Source organism: Nomascus leucogenys, chromosome 17, assembly GCF_006542625.1.
Source record: "Nomascus leucogenys isolate Asia chromosome 17, Asia_NLE_v1, whole genome shotgun sequence".
In the NCBI taxonomy this organism is placed as follows: Eukaryota; Metazoa; Chordata; class Mammalia; order Primates; family Hylobatidae; genus Nomascus; species Nomascus leucogenys.
The window spans coordinates 73414348-73420499 of record NC_044397.1 but is presented as its reverse complement, the minus strand read 5'-3'; positions in this window follow the sequence as shown (position 1 = coordinate 73420499).

Below are 6152 nucleotides of genomic sequence, written 5' to 3'. Positions count from 1 at the left end.
CTTGAAGGATTGGATCATTTGTCCAAGGTCACACAGCTAGCAAGCCATGGAGCTACAGAATAAGTTCAATAATGGAGGTGTGCTCAGAAGCCCAGGGCACGAGTGGAGGTCCCCCTTATGGGCACATAAAAGCACACTCTCAGTGCAGGAAAGGGAACCAGTTTGGTGAACACTCAGTCACTGTCACCCTCTCCCCCAACTAAATAAAAATGTAAAACCCTAGAATTAGTATCCTCACCCAAGAAGAACCAATCAGGCACCCAAAATGGTAGTCTCAAAGAGCAGTCTGCAAATGGGATTTGCCCACCATGTGGATCATGAACTTTCTGAGGGGCACATTGACGTAGGACACTTTAAATAATTTAGTTTCCCAATTTTTGACTTTACTTTCTCTCTCTTTCCTAAAACCAATCTGCCTGAGAACTGGCCTACATGTCCATGCAGGCTGTCATTTCCTATCTTACCTTGTCCCACTCTACAAAAGGAAGGCATGCCATGAAATACTGGCTGTGTAAGCCTCTCTAGCACTTGTCTCCCCGTTTCTTGCACCATTTGCTCTGAAGGGCTAGAATGTGGCATTTCCGCTCTCTTTGAGCTGCCCTCATGGGATTCCTTTGGATGGCAATGGGCTCTTTGCTGCTATTTAGGGAATTCTACAAACAAAGCACCCACTCTCCCACCCTCCAACATGACACAAGAAAAATAATAATATTGACAAAGTTGTGTTATAATTAATGTTTCTTTTTTTCCAAGCAGTGAATGACTAACACACATATGTTATGTATACACATGCAGACAGGCATATATAGATATATAATTTATAATCATTTGATGAGTCTAGGTAAGACTTTTAGTGCACTTAAAAAATTTGAGAAAGTGCATGATTCAAATGCCTGGGTTATAAATCCTTCTCCTACTCAAGTAGTTTCCAATTCTTCACTTACAACAAAATTGAAATAGGATCTATTTAAGCTGTCAGAATGCTAGATTACCATGTGCTTATTTTTGACACGTTACCCAAAGAGAGTTCAAAGATTTAAGGAACATTACTATAATAAAACTTCATCTATTTCCATATCCTTATTTATGCAAACTAGTTTTCTCAATGCTAAAAATGAAACATCATATCATTCTAGCAATAAATAATATATGGCAATGGATTCATGAACTAATTGAGGAAAAATGCCTCACTATCTCATCAAGGATTGCATTCCCAGGCCAGGCACGGTGGCTTACATCTGTAATCTCAGCACTTTGGGAGGCTGAGGAAGAAGGATCATTTTAAATCAAGAGTTTGAGACCAGCCTGGGACACGTAGCAAGACCCTGTCTCTACAAAAAACTGAAAAATTAGCCAGGAGTGATGGTACATGCGTGTAGTCCCAGCTACTGAGGAGGCTGAAGTGAGAGGATCTCTTGAGTCTAGGAGTTTGAGGCTGCAGTGATCATGCCACTGCACCCCAGCCTGGGCAACAGACCAAGACTCTGTCTCAAAAAAAAAATAGAATTGCATATTGTACATTTTATGTTTACTAATTTGTTTAACAATATTTGTAATATAATGTTGTTTTGATCTTTCAGTCTCAGTTTTGTGTTGCTGTGACTTTTCACCTTTTTTTATTTCTATTTTTCTCTATATTTTATCTTTCGTATTATTACTTATGAGAAATTTGGAAAGTCTACATGAGGTGATGGTAACTAGGTTAACTGATTTTAGCTGAATTTTACATCTTTTTAAAGTTTCATAATATATACCTTACCTTATCCAGCTTCAATCCTTTACCATATTTTAACTTCATATTTTTAACCTTTAACTGTTCCTATTCTAAAATAAATTTATCCACTCAATTATGTGCAGTATTATCAATTTTCTCATTCCTTTCCTTAACTAATATAATCTCTCAAATTGTTACATTATTTCACTTTTCTCTAAATTTTATTCTACTTCGTTTTAACTGCTTTGTATCTTATTTTTCACTTTAATTTTCACGTGTATTTTCAGTTATTTTTACCCATTTTCATCTTCTTTAGACTTCTAACAAGGTTCTGGTGACTGGGTTTTATTCCAGCCTATATTTTACCTGCCTGTAGCGAGAAAGATTTGTCTTCCTTTTAGGCAGGTACAGACATATTCTCCCAGAATGTGGCTCATCATAGGGATCAGGAAGAAATGAGCTTACCTAGGGATGAAGACAAGCTTTGGTATGACTGGCATGAAAGGCATAAGGGGTGGAAAATGGCTGTGGCTGCAGAAGATACTGGGGAAGGAGGCAGGGACCAGGTCCCATGTGCCCCAATTCTCTTCCTGCAGCATCCCCAGAGTTAACAACTCCTTCTGTTTTCACAGCTCAGGCACAGCCCTTGTCACATTGTTTGCTAGCTATTTGCTCCTAAAACTATCTGCCCACTGGATGAGAGCTCCTGGAGACCTAAGACTGTGTTTTAGTCACTGCTGCATTCTTAGCACCTAAAACAGGAAAGGAATTTGACCAATATTATTGAACAAAGGAATGAATCAATGGTATTCTAGATCAGGAATAAAGGCATGAAGAAAGAGAATGAGACTGGTACACATTTGTGGACAATGAGTACACACATCCTGCACATTCCAGTAAGAAAACAATAAAGAACAAACGTCCCGTAGGACTTCCACTTGCTCATGAAGACCCTGAGTCCTGTACTCTTCCAGCACTAACCAGTTTGTAACATAAACTCAGAAGCCAACACTTTCCTGAAGCCATTTGCTGATGGCTGTCTAGACTATACAGTTTCTGTTTCTTTTAATAACTACAAGTTTCTTATGAATTAGAGCCTTGGGACTACATTTTAACTGAATTCAGGCAGCACAAGCCAGCTGTGGTGGTGCACACCTGAAGTCCCAGCTAATTGGGAAGCTGGGGCAGGAGGATCCCTTGAGCCCAGGTGTTCGAGGCCACCCTGGGCAGCACAAGGAGATCCTATCTCTAAAATTCTTTTCTAAAGCAGCACTTGCCAATCTTCCTTCACTGAAACACCACACTGGTGTTACATTCTCTTCTAAGATCTTTGAGTTCCACATTCTCAAAGGCTAATTCACAGAACCCACCTAGGCCACCAAAAGTCATGATAAATATAGTTGAGGGGGAGGACAGGTGGACCAGGAACATTTGGAAATTGTGTAGTGTGGTCCTTTTGAAGTTTCTAGTTCTATTTCGAACCTTCTTCTGAGCACCTGACCAGCCAGTCAAACTGCCCATTGTGTGTCTTATAAACTCTGCAAATGCAAAACTGTTTTCTATTCTGTCCCCAGTGTGGTCCCTCTTCACCTTCCCCAGCCTACCCCAATGATCTCTCTGTAACCAGTGCCTACATTCGCCCTCGCTGGTGCCCAAATTCTCAACTCTCTATCCAAATTCTGTTGATTCTACTTCCCAAGTTCATATCAAATCTACTACCTCTCTATTTCCAATGCCACCTCCTAGTCTGGCCTCAATTCCTCCCTATCTCTATGGTTTTTTTTGTTGTTGTTATTGACTTCTTAATTTGTTCTCCTACCCTCTACCAACCCATCTCCATTTGGCAGCCACAGCAGTCTTTGTGAAATATGACTTTTATCCTGCTGGGATCCTGCTAAGTTTTTGTAAAAACTATTTTCATTATATTTAATATCAAGTCTAATCCATAACATGATGTAGCCCTTGCTTATCCTGAGAGTCTCATCTTATGCCAGCCTCCCAATTGTTCACTCTGCAACCATAACATGGGCCTCCTTCAGATCAAAAGTGTGTGCTCTTTGCTCCCGCTCTTCCCCCTCCTTGGAATGTGCTTATCTGTCCTTCAGATGCCTGAGGCTGCAGTCCTGCCACAAGTAAGACAGGAGAGTCAACAGGAGTGTAAGTAAAAATGACAGTTTCCACTTCAGAGGACGCTAGAACCATGTTGTCAATGACTGAAGTCATAAAATCACATCAGCATTGAGAAGTTCAGCACACACACACACACACACACACACCAATTCTGTTCTGCAAAAAAGTAAAATAAAACTAATGTGTAAGCATTTCACTCAAATTTCAGGGAAGCAGGGTTTTCTACTTAATTAGAAACTGGCTTCTGGAGTAATAACAGAAATACTAACTTCACAGCAACTTGAAGAAATAATAGGGGTTTATTTTTCTCACACAATAGTAACTCCCAAGAAGTCAGCCAGGGCTGGCGTAGCAGTTCAGTAATCTAATTGGAGCCCAGGCACATTCAGTCTTTCTGCTCTGCCATACAGAGTCAGATTTCATTTCCATGCTTGTCATGAACTCATGGGCTGCTGTATCTCCAGGCTCAAGTGGGCACTCCAGGCAGGAAAAGGAGAACTGGAGGAGGCTGCCCCCAGATGTAGGACAACTGGGAAGTTGAGTGGTTAGTGTTTACAGCTTCTCTAGAAGAGACAGGCGGGGGAACAACCTTAGAACTGGAAGTTGGGTCAGCATTAGCATACTAAGATTAATAAATAGAAATTAATGGTGCTGTAGTCATTATTTCCACATATAAAATATCATGGATATTGTCTTTTATTTAGAGTTCTGTCTTTATTATATTTACTATGATTTCTACAGTTCCTCTCACACTGTTTCCCCGAGCTCTTTTTTCTTCACAGATTAAGGTTTCTTTATGTAGACACACACACACACACACACACACACGCCTAAACAATATGACTTTCCAAGAAGCTAATCCCTGTGTTTGGTGAAAGAACAAACCTATACAGAAATGTAATGAGTGAAAATGGTATTCTTCACAACCTGCTTGCCCTTTTGAAATCTAAGACTCTACATTCATCCAGCTAAAAACTACCATGAAGGATTCCCCAAAACTCATGCCTCTACAGGACACCAGGTGGCAGTGCAGCCTAAGAAGTGACTGTGAGCTGGTCAGGTGTGATCTGTTGCTTGAGTGCATCAAATTAAATAAACCAGTATAATTTTTTGTGTGCCTACGGAAACCTTTGAGACACTTAATCATCATGGCTTCAACCTCATTTCTAGAAATGATCAAGGCATGATATGCCCTTTCAGTGACACCATTGTATGTGGCTTATTAACATTCAAATTCTTTCCAGATGGGAGGCTGTTCATAGGAAACACAACTGTGCTAACACAACCTCTTCCAAGGCATTTTAGCCTAGTTTAGTAAGTGGTGAGATCACACTCTGATATTTGTTTCCAAATTCGGGAAACTGCAGTACTTTCAGTGGTAGGATGTTTGAGGAAAAGAAAAGTCCAGACAAATTACCTACATTTAAAGGTAAGGCTCTAAGGGCTGGAGCTGTGTTCCTCTCTTCACCGAGGATTTTGAATCTTAAAAATATAGCAGAGATATATGAAGAGCAAAGTAGCTTTTTTTTTTTTTGAAAGGTATGACATCTCAATATTTAAACATAAATTTATTTATCTGGATGAAGTGAGATTTTGGCACATAAAGAGATGTTTAATCAGCACAATCGAGCATTAAGATAAAGGCAAAACTATGCTCTCTCTTCATCTATGGATGCTAATTGATTTTAACAGAATGAAAACTCCAGTGGATTGGAACCAATTGCCTGGAGCTCTATGTCGAGAAGTTTTCTGAGACTATTTCTAAGCCTGGTGAGAAAGGTTAGTGATGGTCTGCTGGAAGTGGGAGATGAAGAGTGGTAATATTTTCCCTGAATTTGTACCTTTTCTATCCCTGTCTTGTTTCCATTTGGTACCACATCCTCTGGTTACATTTTCAAGGATCTGTTTTATATAAAGCACTATGTTGATCACTACAGAGGATATAGTATGAAAAAGAAATGGGATGGTCTCTGCTCTCCAGGAAATGATAATATAGTAGGAAAGCACCAGGATCTATGTAATTTGTGGGAGAATGATTTAAGTGTCTCAAGTAAATGAAATGAGCATGATGAGGACTAATCCCAGCAAAAGGCCACTTTTACTTGGGGAGCTCAGGGACCAAGTCTCAGAGAAGGTGAACGTTTATGCGGGGCCTAGGGGAACAACTAAGATTTCCAAAGGCAAAAAGCAAGTAAAAGAAATTTAATGAAAATGAAGCCGTGTGAACAAAAATGAGAATAGACCTGGCTCAGTCAACAAGCAGCTCCATGTGAAGGTAGGTGGTGCAAAATAGTAATAAGTAATAGAT